This window comes from Oryctolagus cuniculus, chromosome 7 (genome assembly GCF_051225735.1).
Source record: "Oryctolagus cuniculus isolate XC-2025 breed Fujian yellow rabbit chromosome 7, ASM5122573v1, whole genome shotgun sequence".
Classification (NCBI taxonomy): domain Eukaryota; kingdom Metazoa; phylum Chordata; class Mammalia; order Lagomorpha; family Leporidae; genus Oryctolagus; species Oryctolagus cuniculus.
The window spans coordinates 72,516,615-72,538,938 of NC_142873.1; the positions used below are offsets into that span (position 1 = coordinate 72,516,615).

The 22,324-nt window shown below is 36.8% G+C and overlaps 1 long non-coding RNA gene across 9 annotated transcripts in view; it reads left to right on the plus strand.

Moving 5' to 3' along the window:
• The window catches only part of LOC103350114 (uncharacterized), a 154,468-nt gene that overhangs the window by 25,101 nt on the left and 107,043 nt on the right, over positions 1 to 22,324 (plus strand). For 2 of the 9 annotated variants that reach the window (XR_016210874.1, XR_016210875.1), the window contains exon 3: positions 18,261 to 18,311. The exons of 4 other annotated variants lie outside the window; for them this stretch is intronic. This is a non-coding gene — a long non-coding RNA (uncharacterized LOC103350114). Of the gene's footprint in view, positions 1 to 1,283; positions 1,331 to 7,963; positions 8,090 to 18,260; positions 18,312 to 18,514; positions 18,636 to 22,324 lie in introns of those variants that run through there. 3 more of the 9 variants (XR_016210876.1, XR_016210878.1, XR_016210880.1) reach the window with 3 other exon arrangements.

Here is a 22,324-nt window from a genome sequence, read left to right on the forward strand (position 1 = left end):
AGTAGTTTTACCGTTAATTCACATAGTACAACACATTAAGGACAGAGGTCCTACACAGGGAGAGGTGCACAGTGACTACTGTTGTTGATATAACAATTGACACTCTTGTTTATGATGTCAGTAAGCACACGAGGCTCTTGTCATGAGCTGCCAAGGCTATGGAAGCCTCTTGAGTTCACAAACTCCAATCTTATTTACTTGCATCTTTCTTTACAAACATTCAGGTGATATGTGGTGGGGCTATGAGTCAAAATTGCCAAAGAGATTGTGTATGGACTGGGCTTTAGGTGGCAGTCTAAAGGTATGTAAGAGAAAAGGAATGGCTGCAAGGGGATTGCTTTCAGAGACTGATGTCTCATAGCAATCAACATACTTGTTGCTTATTTGTGTGAGGGGAATTGAAATGGGAAGTAGCTAAACAACAAATTAAAAATTCTTGTACTCCTTATGTCTTGATAGTATTTCATTTTGTTTTGATTCTTTGATAAGTAAAAATATGATCAAGTTTCTATTATATTTTATATGTAAAATATTACTGTGGTAGCTGTAATGAGAAAAGCCTGGAGGGGGCAAACAATGGAGGGAGTTAAGTCAGGAGGTAGCCCAGGGAAGAGATGAGGTCAGATTGCTAGGGTCTGGACATATCTGTTAAAATTCAAGCTGATTGCCATGGCCTACAAATTCCTGAGTTAGAACTCTAGAAAGATTTTCAGATGAACTTTGCTCTCCTTTCTTCCTTGTACCTAGCTACACTGGGCTTATGGTTCCTAACTGGATCATAAGGTTGCTTTTCAGGTGAAAGCAGTCCTGAACAGCTGTTCTGAACTCATTATTTCTCCATCCCTTGTCCCCCATCATTGCATCCTGTTTGTTTACAGTATAGCTATTATCTTAGCTATGTAACTACTTAGTTAAGCTTTTGTTTACTTATTCTTTACCTATTTCCTGTCATATTCCTGAATTTGGAGAGATATTTGGGAAAATAGAGCACACATCTCCTTTTCCTACCATTGTATATCCAATAATTCGTGGCAAATAGGAAGTGCTTACCAGATGTTTGTTGAATAAATGAGTGATTGGTGTAGTTAATTATTTCCAGAAATTTCTTTACTATCATTATGTTTCCAGTAGTGAATCAAAAGTAATTTCTGTTCAAGGTACAAATTCTAAATCTAGGATTGAACAGTCAAGTTTCAGGTTGTGTTCATGCTTAAATCTGGATTAGTGTGCATTGATAAGAAAGCTTAGTATTGCTTATTTATCAATAATTCATCTTTTAACAGAATTCTGATATACCAATGTCAAAGTCTCCCAAATTTCACTGTAAAAGGTGGGTATTGATTCTTTTCCTTGATAAGAAAGTAAATTGAAGGGACTGATGCTGTGACACAATGGTAGAGCTGCCATCTGTGACACCAGAATCCCGTGTGGGAACCAATTCAAGTCTTGACTGCTTCACTTCACATCCGGATCCCTTCTTAATGGCCTGGGAAAAGTAATAGAAGATGGTCCACGTGCTTGGGCCCCTGTTACCCGCATGGGACCTCTGGAAGAAGCTCCTGGTTTCAAGCTGGCCCAGCCCCAGAAATTGTGGCCATCTAGAGTGAACTAGCACAGGGAAGATCTCTGTCCCTGGAAACACTATTTTAGACCTTATAGAAGATGAGTTGATATCAAGGAAAAAAAATATTTTCAGAAAGTAGTTCTCTATGACAGCCTTGAGTGTGTTTTCAGTTGAAAGGATGAGACCACTTAATGAATACTGATAAACAATAAAGGATATTTGCTGTGCTTCAGAAATTCAAAATATTTCTTATAAATGAAATTGAACAATCCCGTTTAATTAGTCAGTTGGCTATGAAATAAAATGATATGTCAGATTATTAATTGTAAAATATGAACCATATTAAAATGTTTCAGAAGTTCCCTGAAGATCTGGAATTGCAATGACATTTGTTACATCAACCCTAATTGCCTTATGCCAGCATTTTCCAATGTGTTGAATAGAGCAGTGGCTTCCTGAGTACTATTGAGGAAATGACAGCCAAATGCATCTTGGGGCTGTGAACTAGTTAGACACATGTGCTTCAGAGGCAAAAATCCTGGTCCGGTATACAAGCTCACATTACCCAAGAATAACATTTTTATTTGGAAAGGATAGGTTGGGACTGTTTTCTTCAGAAGAAATCTGGATGTGGCAAGTGTTTATGAGTAACGAATGAATACTTACCACTCAAAACAATTTCCCATTGATATTAAAAATTAGCGTGTACATAGGATTACAAATGTAGTTAATAATAATAATATTTATTATATTAGTGTACATTAGAAACAAAATCAATATTATTTTAATTAACTTAATTTTAACAAGTATTTATTGAATATCTAATACTTGACAGATTGGTGTTTTAATTCTAGGTGTTTTAATTCAGCAAATAAAACAAAGGTACAAAACTCCTACCTTTTTTAGTGGGTGGAATTTAGTCAAGAAGAATAAATATGGAGTGTATCAGGTGGTGATATGGGCAAGAAGGAAAAATGAAGCTGGGTTGGAGTTAGAATGACAGCAGTAGTGAAATTACTGTTTTAAGTATGATAGTAAGAAAAGTCCTCGCTGATAAGGTAATATTTGAACAAAGATCACAAAGAAGGGAGGAAATTATATACCTGGAGAAGAGCAGAGGCAGGAACAGTGAATGTAAAGTCCATGAGGTGGCGCAGTTCTTGACATTTCATGGAGATTTGCAAGGGGATGAGTGACAACAATGAGATCAGAGAGGTGGCTGGAAATCATGGCACCAGATTATCTCCAGATACTTGTACAGAGTGACTTTTAATCCAACAAGGATGGCAAACTCCAGAAATCCATCAGGGCAGAAGACTTTCTCATGTTTCGAAGGAATTATCCTGGCTATTGTATGTAGAACATACATAGGAGGGCAAAGGTGGAGGTGGGAACACCAATAAGGAGGTTATGATAATAATCTGCAGCAGATGATGGTGGATTAGACAGACGTAGAAGTAGTGATATTGCTGGAAAACTCCCACAGATGGAAACAGCTGAATGTCCTAGACAATTACTTGTTAAGGTTTGGGTTGTAGGTTCCTGTATCCCAAGCCACACCTAATTTGGCCAGGGATTACTGCCCAAGGTTAAAGTGGATATAATGAGTCATAAGATTGTATGAAGAAAGGCCAATCTTCTTTAATTTAGCTATTATGAGACTAAAGAGGAACCAAGGCAATGAGTCCATGACCTGTGGTATAGCATTTAGAAGAATTTTATGGGCATTAACTAAAATGATAAAAATTACATAATGAATAAACTTGAAGAGAGGTAGAAATTAGGAGTTCAAATTGGTATCTATTAAATTTGAGCAGTCTATTAGATATCCAAGTGTGGACGTTGAATAGGCAGACTTTTACTCTGAGAGGAACGGGAAAACACTGGGAAATTCATCTCAGTGAAGAATCTCTCATATTTTTAAATAATCATCCTGGATGTACTATTGTCATTGAATTTCAGAAAAATCTAGGTAGACTATTAAAAAAATGTGGGAGTTGTCAGTTTATAGATCTTACTTAAATCTGAGATGTAATGAACTAATGCAAAGTGTAAAGGTTAGAGAAAAAAATCTAAAGATCGAGTCTGCAGTATTCCTATGTTTTCAGTTTAGGAAAATGAAGGGGGGTCAGAAAACAGACACAAAGAGCAACAAGTGAGTTTCAAGATTCTGGTTAAAAACATGAACACACTGTAAACGCACTACCTTAGTCTGTTTTCTGTCTCTATATCTTAAACTGCAGCCTGGGTAAGTTATAAAGAATAGAGGTTCATTTAGCTCGCAGTCATAGGGTGTAGGAACTCCAAGAGTTTTATCCCAGCAACTGGCGAGGGTCTTCTTGTGGCTTTATAACATAGCAGAGGGCATCCCATAGTAAAAGGGACCAAGTATGCATTCCCCTTCCTCTTCCTGTAAACTCACTAATGCCATAAATGCTCCACCTTCGTGACCTCATCTAATTATGGCCCAAAGACCCCACCTGCAAATTCCATTAATACACAGATTTAGAGATTAAGTTTCCAACAGTGAACTTTTGGAAGACACACTCAAACCAAAGCATACAGATATATGTGTGAGGATAGCTGATCACTATGCTGAAATTATGCAATATTTAATATTTGAATCCATGGATAAATAATTATATTAGATTCATAGAAGAAGATATTCATTCTATGTATATATTTTTGTTTCTATAAAAGCAAAATCTGCTAATTGTTTTGGAAGATAGTAAAAACATGCTAATGAGTTTTAAGGTTAATTTGAGTGAATCAGATAAATTATTACTCAAAGCAAATCTAAAATCTCTCTGATAAACTACTATTAACACAAGAATTAACAAAGATTTCCAAATTCTCTTGGGAAAAATTAATTTCATGGTCTTAATTTTTCTGATCAGTATGTTCCCTGAGGGATAAGTGTGAGCAGTTTTGGGTTGTCATATGCTTAAATTTTGATTTTACCTAAAAGTATTATCAGAATAATAGTGGAAACAACAAAGAAAGCATGATTTCAATTCTACAGAAAACCAATTTGGTTAGGATTGTCACTTAAAAAGATGACTGTGTGTCTTTCATTTGAAGGTAAAGCATTAGGAATATTTCATCCCAGAAAATGAAAGTGGAATTGAGATGCATTTTGATGTCAGAGCTAGATGGTTCTTTTTTTTTTTTTTTTTGAGTGCTGCAAAATGAGGTTAGCATTTTCATCTACTCGTAAGTTTTAGAGCTAATTTAATGTACACTCAGATGTGAGTACTTTGTCATGGACTCCACTCCTTTCAGCGCATCATTCTTTGGATTATCTTTTTTTTTCCCCATAGCTGAAACATCTACATAACACACTGGAATATTCTAAATGTTCTGAGATGTTTAATAAACTGAATTGGCCTGTGTTTGCCCTTTGAAGAAAATGCACTTCATTTTTTTAATCTCTTGTGTGACTGAATTTTGTATAAGTGTGAACAGAAAAATATATAAATTGTAGGACTTTAAAGAAGTCACTGTTTATTGGGAAAGACACATGGATTTATAACATACGGTAAAACATGTGCCATCAGTGATAACGTCATAATACATACAAGTTCTGTGGGGAGCAGAATATCTTTGTTGGTACGTCCTAGTCCATATCCTGGAACTCAATACATTTTCAGAATGTTTCAGGAATAGTCCTGCCTGGTGGCATTGGAAAACATTCTATAGGATGTGTCTATAAGCTGGTTCTTGAAACATTGGGGGATTTTCAAAATGTAAAGAAGGAAGGATTGGGACATTTAGTCAGAGAAATGGAAAAAAAAAAAAGAGTGTGAATAAGGACCAAGAAGTTTTGAGGTGCAAGCCCTCTTTGTAGAGCTTTGAGTATAGCGCCTGGTTCTTGTGCAACGGAGCGAGAAGAGGAAATCACTGTGGTCAGATTGTCAAGGGGCGCCTGCTATGCCTCAGTTCTAGGGAGTTTGATCTTATACTACCAGCCATGCAGAAGTGCAAAACGTTTTTAAAAATAATACTGAAATTTTGCTTATATGAATCATTTTGAGCAAGATGTTGAAAAATTTTATCATAATTTCTGACTAAAATATTTGAGTTAATACACATATTTTTATAAAAATGGTGCTAGAAGGGAGATGTGACAGTCTGTCTGATAGACTAACTATACTAATTCCTTCCTTTTTTTATTTGTTTCCCATAAATTCATTCCAGAATCCTAAAACCCCAAAGGGATGATATAAGGATGTGGGAACTTTCTGAAGTAATTGGGTTTAGATGAGGTCCTTAGGGTGGATCTTCTATAATGAGATGTGGGCTCTTAAAAGAAGAGAAAGAAACTAGAATTCTCTCTCCGTCTCTCCATGTGATGATACAATGAGAAGACAGCCAGGAAAAGGGTTCTCAGCAACGGTGAATCTGCCACTGTCTTGATCTTGGACTTCCAAACCTTAACTGTTACTGAAGCCACCCAATCTATGTTACTTTGATACAATAGCATAAGCTAAGACAGTGTCCCGTAATTCCTTCTTCCTCACTTCCTTTTCTCACATCTCTACTGAATGAGCTTGGAAGACCAATTGCCCAGAGGACTTTTTATTATTATTATTATTATTTGAATTATAGAGGTCTCTTCTTCAAAGAAATAGGGAACCACTAGGGAGAAATACAAGTGCTAGGATGAATGTCAGTGCCCAGGATATTGTTTGACCTTGGGGCCATGTCTCAATCTACCTATAATAATGTGAATGCTAAATCAACTCACAAAGACAGAGCTTTGTGATAGAGATCTGATTCATAAGAAGGAGTGGGCAGGGGAGAATTAATTGGCAAGTTGAATCTAATATCACTGGAAAGGGTTGATTCTGAGTTTGGGCCTTTCTGCTTTCTGGGAACTGAGGCTGCTTCCAGTCAAATATTAACTGATAAGCATTTCACTGTTGTAGACTTCCTGAACAATATTATTTGTGCTACACACTAGCTTTCTTGCTTTTTTCTTCCTATGAATTTAAAACTTCGGAACATCTTAGGCAGAATGTGTTATTTGATCAGCCTCCAGAAAAAATCTTGGGCACCGAGTCTCTGTTCATTCCCAATTATCCCCCATGGGCCTTTTCTCCTGGGTTTTGCTTTTGTTTTGTTTTGCTTTAATAAATCTGAATACAGTGACTCTTACGAAATAGTCTAGTGAGTCAATGAACCTGGGCATGCTCAGGTTCAAAATAGGATCTAACAGAAAAGAACAGGTCTACAAATATAATCCACATCAGCTATTCAGAAAGCCAACTGAGTCTTCCATTTTAAATTCAAACCAAATGAATGAAGAAATGCATTAGCATAAAAAAGATGAAGACATACTAACAAAACAAGTTATCTAACCAAAACATCTAGATAATCCAAAGAAGAAAAACTTGAAAATAAGAAAAGACAGTATCTGTTGTAATTAAATTGAAAAATATTTGAGAAGATGTTTAGCCCTCCCTCCCAAAAAAACCTTCAAAAAGGCTAAAACAGAAAAAAAGAAAAATTTTGGAAATTAAACATAAAACTGAGTCACTTTTAAAATACTTTCAAGGATTTATTCCTAACACAGAGAAAAGAACAAAGGAATGGGAAGTTTGAAAGAAATTATCAGTTATAGAATATTGAACTCAAGAGGTTCAAAATGCCATGAGTAAGAGTTCTAGAATGTGAGAAAAATAGAGAGAATAAATTATCAAAAAGATCATGGAAGAAAAGTTCCTAGAGTTGAAAGGAGATACCAGGCTTCAAAGTGCTCACTATGAACAGAATAAATGAAGATCCTCCAATAGAACATTCATTGTGAAATTTCAAAACACCAAGGGTGAAGAAATAGTTTTAAAAGTTTACACAATAAAGGGGAAAGTTACTTAGAAAAGAAAGGTATCACATTGATACCTCATAAGAAAAATTAATTTCGGGAAGAAAAAAGAGTAAATCCTCTAAATCTCCTGTTGAAACTGTTTTCACCTGTATTATGTATCCAAACTGTTAATCAAATATATGAGTAGTAGATCAAAAGCACTAGGTATGACCTGACCTAAAAATCAAAACAGTGGAAAAATACAATTTTATTTTCATATCAATATTTGATTACCCTTCTAAAACTAATGTTTAAAATTTTTCACATCAACATATTCAAGTATGATAATTTCCATTGTGGTTATTAGAAAACCATTAGGAAAAAGATTTTCATAACTTAACATTGTTATTTGATGTAATTACTAAGTACTTGTATTTCAAAAAGAAATTTTCTAGAAATGTTTTATTTATTGCTGTTTTTAAAAATCAATTTAGACTACAAAAACCGTGACTCATATTTTGTGCCTGATTTCATTTGCCAGTTCAGTTGACAATTGCATAGCTTTTAAAAAATAATTGGTGTTGGCACTTTAGGAATTGAAATACTGTGGACAAGATGGATAGACCAATGAAACAGAATTGAAACACCAGAAATCAACCCAAACATCTACAGCCAACTTATATTTGATCAAGGATCTAAAACCAATTCCTGGAGCAAGGACAGTCTATTCAATAAATGGTGCTGGGAAAACTGGATTTCCATGTGCAGAAGCATGAAGCAAGACCCCTACCTTACACCTTACACAAAAATCCACTCAATGTGGATTAAAGGAAAAGGAAACCTGTTGAAGTGGAATGGACACTATGGGAAATGGTGACTTGATCAGCATAGCCCTGACTGTTAATGAACACTTAACACATTATCCCTCTTAGTAGTTGTTTTGTCTGTTCTACGTAATATGACTGGTTTAATTCTGTAATTAATACACAGTTATTCTTAAGTGTTGAAATTTAACTGAAATGTGATCCCTGTTAAACATAAGAGTAGGAATAAGAGAGGGAAGAGATGTACAATTTGGGACATGCTCAAGCTGACTTGCCCCAAATGGTAGAGTTAGAAACATACCAAGGGACTCCAATTTAATCCCATCAAGGTGACATGTACCAATGCCATCTCACTAGTCCAAGTGATCAATTTCAGTTCACAATTGATCATAATGAAAGGACTAAGAGTCAAAGGGAGCACATAAGCAAGTCTAGTACCTGCTAACACTAACCGATAGAATAAATAAAGGGGAGAGTGATCCAACATGGGAAGTGAGGTACCCAGCAGACTCATAGAATGGCAGATGTCCTAAATAGCACTCTGGCCTCAGAATCAGCCCTAAAGGCATTCGGATCTGGCTGAAAAGCCCATGAGAGTATTTCAGGCATGGAAAGCCAAGACACTCTGGCAAAAGATCTCTGTGAGTGAGATCCCAGTGGAAAGAACAGGTCTTCAAAGAAGGAGGTACCTTTCTCTGAAGGGAGGAGAGACCTCCACTTTGACTATGACCTTGTCTAAACAAGATAAGAATCAGAGAACTCAGAGGGCTTCCATAGCCTTGGGAACTCATGACTGGAGCATAGGGAGATTACTGATGCCATAGACAGGAGTGTCAATTGGTAAAGTCAACAACAGGAGTCACTGTGCACTTACTCCTCATGTAGGATCTCTGTCCTTAATGTGCTGTGCATTGAGATTTAATGCTATAACGAGTACTCAAACAATATATTTCACTTTGTGTTTCTATGGGGGTGCAAACTGTTGAAAGCTTTACTTAATGTATACTAAACTGATCTTCTGTAAAAAAAAAAAAAAAAAAAGAAAAGAAAAGAAATTATCAACTCCCAACTTGACTCTCACTGGGATTAAACATGACAATAGGTCTGATCTGATTTCATCATCATTTAAAAAAAATCATCTATTATTCCTCACTTTATGTTTCTGTGTGGGAGCAAACTGTTGAAATCCTTACTTAATGTATACTAAGCTGATCTTCTGTATATTAAGATAATCGAAAATGAATCTTGATGTGAATGGAAGGGGAGAGTGTGGGGAGCAACCGGACTAGACTGAGTTACTGGAATTAAGACTTATTCTATGCATCTGCTCTCCCACAATATGGCGCTGGGAGAGAAGTAAACAGCTTCCGCACAGCTGCCTCCAGTTCAACTAATAAACTGTAGGACTTGCTCCTGATTGGAGGAGAGCGGCGTGCTCGGCGTGTGGGCAGCCGAGTTAGGATTGGCGGAGGAGGACTATAAAGGAGGAGAGAGACGGCATTCACCAGGAACATCTATGGGGAACATCTAAGGGAACCCGTGCAGCCCCCGAGAAGAGCCGGCCGGCGGTGTGCCGCTCCCCTGCGGAAGTGGGGAATGTGGCCAGGGGGAACTGCCCTTCCACGGAGGTGGAAGGGATAGTAGCCAACCCGGGAAGAACCAGCAGCAAACCCGGGGAGGGCCGAGCAGACGAAAGAACAGCGCAGGGTCCTGTGTTGCTCCTCCATGAAGAGGGGGAGCGACAGAGAGGGAGTGGGAAAGGGGAGGGCTGTGGGTGGGAGGGACGGTATGGGGGGGAAGCCATTGTAACCCATAAATCGTACTTTGGAAATTTATATTCATTAAATAAAAGTTAAAAAAAAAAAAACCTAAATCTACGACCTGACACCATCAAGTTATTAGAGAACATTGGAGAAACCCTTCAAGATATTGGCACAGGCAAAGAATTTCTGGAAAAGACCCGGGAGGCACAGGCAGTTAAAGTCAAAATCAACTATTGGGATTGCATCAAATTGAGAAGTTTCTGTACTGCAAAAGAAAGTCAGGAGAGTGAAGAGACAACCGACAGAATGGGAAAAAATATTAGCAAACTATGCAACAGATAAAGGGTTAATAACCAGAATCTACAAAGAGATCAAGAAACTCCACAAAAACAAAACCAACAACCCACTTAAGGGATGGGCTAAGGACCTCAATAGACATTTTTCAAAAGAGGAAATCCAAATGGCCAACAGGTACATGAAAAAATGTTCAAGGTCACTTGCAATCAGGGAAATGCAAATGAAAACCACAATGAGGTTTCACCTCACCCCGGTGAGAATGGCTCACATACAGAAATCTACCAACAACAGATGCTGGCGAGGATGTGGGGAAAAAGGGACACTAACCCACTGTTGGTGGGAATGCAAACTGGTCAAGCCACTATGGAAGTCAGTCTGGAGACTCCTCAGAAACCTGAATATAACCCTACCGTTCGACCCAGCCATCCCACTCCTTGGAATTTACCCAAAGGAATTTAAATTGGCAAACAAAAAAGCGGTCTGCACCCTAATGTTTATTGCAGCACAATTCACAATAGCCAAGACCTGGAACCAACATAAATGCCCATCAACGGTAGACTGGATAAAGAAATTATGGGATATGTACTCTTTAGAATACTATACCGCAGTAAGAAACAATGAAATCCAGTCATTTGCAACAAAATGAAGGAATCTGGAACAAATCATGCTGAGTGAAATAAGCCAGTCCCAAAGGGACAAATACCATATATTTGCCCTGATTGGTGACAACTGACTGAACACCAAAAAGGAAACCTGTTGAAGTGAAATGGACACTATGAAAAACGGTGACTTGATCAGCATAGCCCTGACTGTTAATGAACAACTAATACATTATCCCTCTTAGTAGTTTTTGTCTGTTCTACTTAATATGACTGGTTTAATTCTGTAATTAATACACAGTTATTCTTAAGTGTTGAAATTTAACTGAAATGTGATCCCTGTTAAACATAAGAGTAGGAATAAGAGAGGGAAGAGATGTACAATTTGGGACATGCTCAAGCTGACTTGCCCCAAATGGTAGAGTTAGAAACATACCAGGGGACTCCAATTTAATCCCATCAAGGTGGCATGTACCAATGCCATCTCACTAGTCCAAGTGATCAATTTCAGTTCACAATTGATCATAATGAAAGGACTAAGAGTCAAAGGAAGCACATAAACAAGTCTAGTACCTGCTAATACTAACCGATAGAATAAATAAAGGGGAGAGTGATCCAACATGGGAAGCGAGATACTCAGCAGACTCATAGAATGGTGGATGTCCTAAATAGCACTCTGGCCTCAGAATCAGCCCTAAAGGCATTCTGATCTGGCTGAAAAGCCCATGAGAGTATTTCAGGCATGGAAAGCCAAGACACTCTGGCAAAAAAAATAAATAAATAAATAAATAAATCAACAAACCTAAATGAAAGATCTCTGTGAGTGAGATCCCAGTGGAAAGAACAGGTCTTCAAAGAAGGAGGTACCTTTCTCTGAAGGGAGGAGAGAACCTCCACTTTGACTATGACCTTGTCTAAACAAGATAAGAGTCAGGGAACTCAAGGGGCTTCCATAGCCTTGGGAACTCATGACTGGAGCATGGGGAGATTACTGAGGCCATAAACAAGAGTGTCAATTTGTAAAGTCAACAACAGGAGTCACTGTGCACTTACTCCTCATGTAGGATCTCTGTCCTTAGCGTGCTGTACATTGAGGCTTAATGCTATAACGAGTACTCAAACAGTATATTTCACTTTGTGTTTCTATGGGGGTGCAAACTGTTGAAAGCTTTACTTAATGTATACTAAACTGATCTTCTGTAAAAAAAAAAAAAAAAGAAGAAATTATCAATTCCCAACTTGACTCTCGCTGGGATTAAACATGACAATAGGTCTGATCTGATTTCATCATCATTTAAAAATCATCTATTATTTTTCACTTTATGTTTCTGTGTGGGAGCAAACTGTTGAAATCTTTACTTAATGTATGCTAAACTGATCTTCTATATATAAAGAGAATAGAAAATGAATCTTGATATGAATGGAGGGGGAGAGAGAGTGGGAAAGGGGAGGGTTGTGGGTGGGAGGGACGGTATGGGGGGGAAGCCATTGTAATCCATAAGCTGTACTTTGGAAATTTATATTCATTAAATAAAAGTTTTTTTAAAAAAGAAGTGCAAATAGTAAGGATTAGCATTTTTAGTACTTACCAATGAATCTTAGTCATTGCAATGAAAAATGGTGGTGTGCATTTTATTTTCATATCAATATTTGATGCACCTATAAGCATGCTCTGATCTGACAAAGCTATAAACCCTCTATCTCCAAATATCTTGCATCTATAATGAAAGCCTACATGATGTAATGAATAATACATTGGATTTTACCTATAAAATAGAGTTTCTAATCTAATCTGTCTCATGTATGACTTTAGGAAATCTATTTTAATCTTTAATGATTTTTTAATATGTAAAACATTATTTTACAATATTATTGAAAGATCACAGTGGACAACATGAACCATGAGGAATTTTACCATTAAACAGAGTTGAATATCATAGTCACTGACATGTTCCCAATTGGATTCATATCTTTGAATTAGGATTCTACATCTTGAGTTTTATTTTTCTCTGCTGGAAAATTCTTTTTTCAAGTGAAATCTTATGAAAATCCATTTAAAATTAGAGTCACTTTATGTCATTGTGCACTTGATTAAAAAGGACTGGTCCAGCTCATTTTTGCTTTTAAAGTCTGTAAAGTTTTCCTGCTTTTCTTATATATCCCTCAATGTTAATTATTCTTTAAGGTATATCCTTGGCATCTCCAGGCAGAATGAATAAATCATGGTCCAGTGTATTTATATATATATTATATATATGCTTATATAATATATTTATATATCTATATATTATATATTCATATATATTTATATATTATATATTTATACATATATTTATATTTATATATTATATATTTATACATATATTTTATATATAATGTATATATATATCCACTCTAAATTCCCCCAAGATATTTAACAAAGGGAACTTAGCTGAAGGAACTGGTTAGGTACAACAATAATAGTTATAAAACTTGCCCACAGAATTAGTTTCTTTTCCTTCTTTCCATTCTCATTTTGTATTTTTTTCTACGTTACAGATGCTTTTCTTTTACCATATTATATAATATATCCTTGTTTGGTTACCTTACTCGCTTATTAGACTTAGTTCAGTATAGTTTACATGCTTTTCAAAGAACACTTACAGGGTGGCTACTATGTCCAACCAGGTAGTTGTTTATGGTATACATAAAGATGAATAGGATGGAGCTCTGATCCTGTAGTCTTGGACTGATATTTTCAATATAGTGATGACATAGCCACTAGGAGACCAAGAAGAGGAGCAATCAGTCAAGCCTCTCACAGGAAAGAGTATTAAAAGACAAGCTGCTAGGGCCGGCGCCGCGGCTCACTAGGCTAATCCAGCATACGGGGTTCTAGTCCCGGTTGGGGCTCCGGATTCTGTCCCGGTTGCCCCTCTTCCAGGCCAACTCTCTGCTGTGGCCCGGGAGTGCAGTGGAGGATGGCCCAAGTGCTTGGGCCCTGCACCCCATGGGAGACCAGGAGAAGCACCTGGCACCTGCCATCAGATCAGTGTGGTGCGCCGGTCGCAGCGCGCTGGCCGTGGCGGCCATTGGAGGGTGACCCAATGGAAAAAGGAAGACCTTTCTCTCTGTCTCTCTCTCTCTCTCACTGTCCACTCTGCCTGTCAAAAAAAAAATTAAAAAAAAAAATCAAAAAAGACAAGCTGCTTGAATGTGGCTTGAACTTAATATTGAAGGATGAGTAGCAGGAGTAGAAGCACGGAGGTGAAGAGCCTGAGCAATGCTATTTTACTAGAGCAAAAGCTGCAACCTAAGAATTGAGGAGAGAGAAGTCTGAAGACATAGTTGTGGATTTGAATTTCTGCATACAACCCCAACAACTAAAGTAATGGCTGGCGCCTATTAACCACTCAGTAAATACTGATGGACAAATGGAATAAGTGAGGGACTACTGGAACACAGTGTAATAGGCATAATCTTGCCCCAGAAGCAAACCATGGTGATTAACTGTGAAAGGCCACAAGATTATAGGTTGCCATTAAATATCTAGGGAAGCAGACAGCTAAAGAAGTATTGGTGGAACCCCAAGTGGAAGCCTCATGATCTCAAATAACAGGTGTTCTTAAGATGAAACTGATTAAGGAATAATATGGCCAAGATCAGATAGTCAGCTAACATTTCTAGATGATGCTGTGACTGTAAATTCCGGGATAGGAAGAAGAAACATAAAATAGAAATCTAAGAAAATTTGAGAAAATATTTGAGAAAATTTGACATTGACTCCATGTTGATTTGAGCTGCTGATGGAGCCCAGGAGACACTAACCCTTTGGACAGACAGCCCTCGTATTGGGTGCTTATACCTAAGGTGCATTGCCCTCTTGCCATATGGACCACGTTATATTTGCTTATATTTGTCTATTTCACACATAGTTCCTATGAAAATGCAAATGAAACAACTGTAGGAATGTCCTCTTGAAAAATTAGATACATTTTATTCTCTGATCTGTCATTTGTAATATTTAAATAAAGTAGAAATGGCAACAAAAAAGCAGATTATAGTAAATGCCTCACACCTCATTTGTGTTCAAGTAATGTTTTTACAGGAATGGATAAACAAGGTTAACATTTTGAATACATCTTGTTTAACCACTTTTTTCCTTTCAGTTCCAAAGCATTTTTATTTTAAGTAAAATTTTTTCTTTGATGAAGTTGTTTAATTAACCTGGTTGGCTGAACAAAAGGAATTAACTGTCTTCAATGACTAAAGACAGAAATCTTCTGAAACATGCTGTTGGGATACATACAGACTGAGAATCTCAGTATATGAAAGTGAGAAATTTAATTGTGTGTGTGTAGAGGAGTAAAAATTACAAATGTTAGCGGTATGTTACTATGACATCTGTGAGTATTTAAAAATCAGTTTTAAGTCAAAGTGGACTGAATCATGAAAGATAATGATTTTTTTAAAAGATTTTATGTATTTATTTGAGAGGTAGAGTTAGAGACAGTGAGAGGGAGAGACGGAGAGAGAGGTCTTCCATCTGATGGTTCACTCCCCAATTGGGCACAACGCTGGAGCTGTGCCTATCCGAAGCCAGGAGCCAGGAGCTTTTTCCGGGTCTCCCACGTGGGTGCAGGGGCCGAAGGACTTGGGCCAACTTCCACTGCTTTCCCAGGCTATAGCAGAGAGCTGGATCGGAAGAAGAGCAGCTGGGTCTCGGCATACCGGGTTCTAGTCCCGGTCGGGGCACCAGATTCTGTCCCGGTTGCCCCTCTTCCAGGCCAGCTCTCTGCTGTGGCCCAGGAGTGCAGTGGAGGATGGCCCAAGTGCTTGGGCCCTGCACCCCATGGGAGACCAGGAGAAGCACCTGGCTCCTGCCTTCGGATCAGCGCGGTGTGCTGGCTGCAGCGCGCCAGCCGTGGCAGCCATTGGAGGATGAACCAACGGCAAAAGGAAGACCTTTCTCTCTGTCTCTCTCTCTCTCTCACTGTCCACTCTGCCTGTCAAAAAAAAAAATTACTAGTTATCTTCTTGCAACAACTCTATTTCATTGAGACGTATAAGCTTAAGTTTTATAGCATTCTTTTAAATTATAACCATTATTAATTTACCTGTTATTATATTATTTTTATAATTAAATTTATTTATTTGAATTTTTAAGTATATTTGTTTCGTAAATATAGTGATTCAAATGTTTGCCTAATTTCTAACTTTATTATAATATTTATATTTTGAAATTATTTTCCCTAGAATTTTTTTTAAGTTTTGAAAATAACATGTGTTCCCGAGTATTTACTTATTTATCTATTTGGAAGGCAAAGTGACAGAGGAAGAGAGAGATAGGGAGGTTTCTAATCTACTGGTTCATCACCTAAATGGCCACAAGACTGGATCTGGGCCAGGCTGAAGACAGGAGCCAGGAACTCCATCTCCGTCTCCCTAACTGGTGACAAAAGCCCAAACATTTGGTCTATCTTCTGCTGCCTTCCTAGACACATTAGCAGGAAGCAGCATGGAAGCGAACAACTAGAACTTGAACTGGACCTTGGAAATGGGGTACTGGTGACACTAGCACTGGATTAAACTCCTGTGCCACAATGCTGGCCACATGAATTAATTTTTTCTTTGTTAAGTAAGGAAATTATTAAAGCTCTGTCTCTACATAATATTATGTATGGTTTCTGTCTTTCATCAATCTGGAATATGTTTTGATATACGATATGAATTAAGGATATAACTTTTTTCCTCACTTGGTATGCTTAGGAGTTGCAATGATACCGATTTTTAGGAAACAGTTTCATTGAGATGCAATTCACTTATCCTATAATTCACCTATTTAAGGTGTACAATTTAATGGCTTATAGCATTGTCACAGATATGTGACGATCACCATTATCACACAAAGCTGTGTATTTAATCAATCATTCTTTCTTCACTGAATTAAACCACCACATTTATGACAAAATAATAACATTTATAGTTGTATACATTTTTGGGTTTGTTTGGGGGTCTTTTGTTTTCTTCAATTGATAATTGTTGACACCTGTATCACAGTTGGAATATGTGTGGTTTAGTTGTTATGTTTAATATCTGGAGTAAACACATCCTTACGTATCACCTTTTTTCTTTATCTTAATTAGCCTCTCATTATCAGTCACAAATTAAATTCTTCTATCTTCTTGAATAGCTTTCATCTCTTAACTTTCATTATTCCACAATCTCTTAATTTTAATTCAGTCTTATGTAATCTGTTTTGGTCATCTACAAATGTTTTTCTCCTATAACTAACCTTCAAATACATTTTATATAATAAACATATGGAAAAGAAATCAACTTATTTTTTCAATTACAATAGTAATAAAAAATTATCCACACATCCAACACCCTAGTAATATGTAATTCAGACTTCCAATTTTGTCTATAAAGAGCTAAGCTGATTCAGATCTATATTTCAACAATGAGGAACTGAAAAAGCTTTATTGTTAAAAAAATAAAAACAGTTAATCAACATTAGAGAACTACCAAGGCATTCAGAACCTGAGAAGTGAAAAGAGAAGAAAGATGCTTTGAGGTTATCCCAACATATGGTGTCACTATTCTCCTTGAAGTGTTTGTTGTTGGTAAGTTATAGCTATGTCTGAGAGGCAAGTAGAAATCAGTAGCTATAAATCTGAGAACCTAGCAGAATTTTCAACACTGTTACAGTGTGAGAAAGACAAAGTTTAGTTCAGGACCTGCTAAGGATGAGGGCCCTGGAAATTACCTTAGACATTCAGTTTAGGTCCCTGAAGTGTTATATACTAGGAAGAAGGGTAAACTGAAAATAGATTATTCCTCACAGGACAGAAAATTAGTTTTCCAAATCTTACTCCTTGCGGGAGTAAGGTGATCTACTCCGAAATCAGGCTGATAGCAAGAAACAAAAGTGAATCTTCTCTGGAAACAGATGACATCAGCCAGGGTCTGTTCATTTATGGATATTCATCTACATATAAGTGTACCCATTGTCTGACACTGAGAACAGAGTCCCTATAACACCAGATGCAGTACTATCTCAATAAAAAATAGGGAGCATACTCAGAGCCATAGATGATCCACGTATTGGAGCTACAAAGTTTGAACTTTAAAATAATATTGATTAATATTTTCAAGTACAAGATAAAATGGACAATTTCAGCAGATAACTATCCTCAAAAGAAGAGTATGATGGAAATTACAGGAAGGGAAAATAATTAAAATTTAAAAATCAATGGATTGAATTAATGGTAGGTTAATGAAAATTGAACATTAGTGAACTAGAAGAAAGGTAAATAGAGATTATATAGATTGAAGCATGGAAATAACAAATAAGATGTTAAATTCAAAAAAGAATATAGAAATCATATAGAAAAGATAGAAATATCTAAAATATTTATATTACAGCCTCAGAAGAGAAGAGAGAATGAGAATAGCCAATATTTGAAGATATGATGGGTGAGTTGTATTTTACAGATTTAAAATTGGAATCATCAGTGATTTATTCAAGAATGAATACATACTGTAAGCAAGCTAAATATAAAGGAAAACATATGAACACTTGTCAGACAAAAGGGAATATCATGTTATCAAAAGAAAATATATTACTTTAAAATAGAAAAATAACAGCCTAGTTTCTTTTTTTTCTCTTTCTTTTAAAGCCTAGTTTCTTTAAAAGAAAAACATTACAAGCCAAAATTTGAAGCCAAATGTTAAAATGTGGAAAGAAACTTGCAACTAACTGATGAGATTCTTTTTCAAACAAAAAGGTAAACTTGGGAATTTTTGAAGAAGCAAAAACCGAGAGGATTCTTTCCTAGTAAATTCACAGAAAACTGATACAAAAGTGAGTTCTGTGATGTTTGAAATATCTTGCCATATAAAAAGATAGTTTAAAATATGAATGTGAATAATTCTAAGTGAATAGCAACCACATAATACCATAGTGCTATTTATGGGATTAAAAATATGTAGACTTATATCGCATGACAACAATGGAGAAAGTGCTATGGCCTTAACATGATAGAAGACCTTCACCTTGTTTGAAAAATGCCAAAAGTAACATTAGTTTCTAATAACCAAAAATGCATGTTGTATTGGTATGATAACTATTAAAATCGTTTATAACTACTAACTTACTGTGGGGTGGATTAAAAATAAAGAATCCAAGAAAATCCAAGACAATAGTTAAAAAGGAACATAGGAGACCAGTATGTGGTGCATCAGATTAAGCTGCTGCCTGTAATGCCTGCAAAACTACAAGTGCAGCCATATGAGTGCTAGTTCTGCTCCATTTCCTATCCAGCTCCCCGATAATGTGCTTGGGAAAAGTAGCACAAGATGGCATAGCAGGTTAAGCCTCTGCTGGGAGAGAATGGAAGATGGCCCTGGCTTTGGAGAGGCTCTGGGCTCCTGGATTCGGCGTGGTCTAGCCCCAACTGTTGCAGCTATTTGAGGAGTGAACCAGTGTATGGAGGATTTCTCTCTCTCTCTCTCTCTCTCTCTGTCTCTCCTGTTGTCTCTGTAGCTCTGCTTTTCAAATTTAAAAAAATAAGGAAATACTCAATAGAAAAATAACATAATAACCTCTCATATTAATCATCAGTTTTAACAATTATCAATTTATGGCCAATAAGATTTCATTTCTATTCTTATTATTCTTGTTCCACCTTTGACTCTTTCATGAAGCAAACCCAAGATAGTATGTCATTTAATCTTAACTACTACATTATATAGCCCTCAACGAGGGAGACCCTTTAGAAATGGCTACACTATTTTCTAAAGAGTTTACATATATATTTTATTGACTCAAATAATAAATCATCTCTAAATAAATTGGAGGATAAAGGTTACCAAGTTTGGGTCACAGTGAAATGACCCCCAGGATTCCTACTTTTGGTGTCCTTTCAGACTACTGGAAATGCTTAAAATGGTAAAAGAGTACATTATTCAAGTGCATATCAAGACACACAGCAAAATTAGGGATATGACAAAGCAAAGTGGAATACCAAGTGCAGTCTTAAGAAAAGGAATGCAGACTTGAACAAGAACCTGTGAACACCCGGAGAAACTCCACACTCTTTGTAGAACCAAGTACTAAATAAAACTGATTTGGTGCCCTTGGAAATCTTTCTATCTCTACAGTATTTCAGGGACCTCAAGAAAGCCCATGTTTGGATAGGGTATCCTCTACAATTTTGTAGCAGATGGAGAGAACATTTTACTCTTTGGAATTTACTTTCATGCTGCCTACAATAGATCATTTAAAAAATAGCTCCATTGATGCTTAACATAAAAGTACCTATTTGGTTTCTTATATACAAACTTATATGTGTCCACTGTATTTCATTCAACCATTTTATTTATGGGTCCTCCCTCTCCATACTTTTTCCTACTCAAGTGGTCAGACCATGGAATTACTGTGTGAAATATACTAAAATAATTGTGTTTATTTAAATTCCTGCTTGTATTTTCAATTTGGTTTTTATAATCCAAATAGCACAGTGATCAATGATTTTTCTACATTATGAATAATGACTAATATATATTTATCAACACATTTTGACATCTATCAATATAAAATTAGTTTTAGGGTTCCATTCTAGTGTGAACAAAGATTTTGATATTTCTACTTCCTTTTTCTTTGTGATTACTTCACACATACACACACACACATGCATGCACACACATGACTGTCTTTTAAAAAGTTTTATTTTGAAAATAAATGGGATGTCAAATACTAGAATATAAAAACAGCTATGAAGTGAGCAGTAAGTATCTCTTATATGCCATATATATGAGTCCCTCAGAGGGTGGATCCAGTGATGGTGATCTTCTTCTTCTTCTTTTTTGTTATATCTATCATCCCAGGAGCATTCCATACAACTAGAAAAACATATAGGGGCTGGTGCTGTGGTGTGGTGGGTTGGTCCTCCACCTGCAGTGTCAGCATCCCATGTAGGCGCTGGTCCTGGCTGCTCCACTTCTGATTCAGCTCTCTGCAGGTGACCTGGGAGAGCAGTGGAGGATGGCTCAAGTGCATGGGCCCCTGCACCCTTCATGGGGGATCTGGAGGAGGCTCATGGCTCCTGGCTTCAGATCAGCCCAGCTCCTGCCATTGCGGCCATTTGGGGAGTGAACCAGTTGATGGAAGATCTTGCTCTCTTTCTCTCTCTCTCTGTAACTCTTCCTCTTGAATAAATAAATAAATTTTTTTAGAAAAAGAAAAATATATAAAGTAATAGTGACACTTTAGTATTCCCAAATATATTGTATTTTTATTAGTTTAGTAATCCCAAATATAAAATATTCAGTTTGTCTTGCATATTGACTTTGATTTTATATATTTATCTCTAAGGCATTCCATGTCAATACATGGAGATATGCATCAACATCATTATTATAAACTGTATCATTGTATAGGTATAGGAGAAAAGGACTGCTACATTACAGACACACAGTTAGCTTAAGATTTTATATTCTATATGTTAATGCATATGCATATTTATTCACTAGAGAATAGAGGTTTCTCTTTGTTCCTATTTCAATGGAAACTTTTTAAATGAATATTTTGAATTTTATCTAATGCTTTTCATTCTGTAAAAATAATAGGTTCCCTTCTTTGGGACATAGTAAATGGTAAATTGTAATAACACGTTGCTTTACATTAAATAGTTCTCCTATTCCTAGCAAAAGCCTTTTTATCAAAGAAAAAAGTACTTTTAATTTTATTTCCTAGTATTTAATTTATAATATTTTTGATATCCAATAACATAATTGATCTTTACCCTAATAGTGTCAAGCTGGCTTAGGACAATAAGAACATCAAGCATTTTCTCTTCATTTGGTGGAATGGAGCTCACAGGTAAATTAGTAGAAAAGTCTGTTATTTGTGAGTCAATCTGAATCCTTTATCTGAAGAAGAGAGAGGACAGTGTGTTTCATCTTGCTGCACATGATATCTTCACCTCTCCCATTTTGTTGCTTCTTTTTTTTTTTTTTTTTTTTTTTTTTTTTTGACAGGCAAAGTTAGACAGTGAGAGAGAGACAGAGAGAAAGGTCTTCCTTTTGCCGTTGGTTCATCCCCCAAGTGGCTGCTATGGCCAGCGCATTGCAGCCAGCATGCTACACCAATCCGAAGCCAGGAGCCAGGTGCTTCCCCCTGGTCTCCCATGCGGGTGCAGGGCCCAAGGACCTGGGCCAACCTCCACTGCACTCCCGGGCCACAGCAGAGAGCTGGACTGGAAGAGGGGCAACCGGGACAGAATCCGGCACCCCAACTGGGACTGGAACCTGCAGTGCCAGCGCTGAAGGCGGAGGATTAGCCTAGTGAGCCGCGGTGCCGGCTCTGTTGCTTCTTTCTAGTGATTGCTTTTTTCCATCTTTTAAGTTAGTTAAATCACTCTTACCGGGTCCTCTTAAATCAATTATTTGTTTTTACATTGGGTCTACAGATTTATACGGACTTAGTC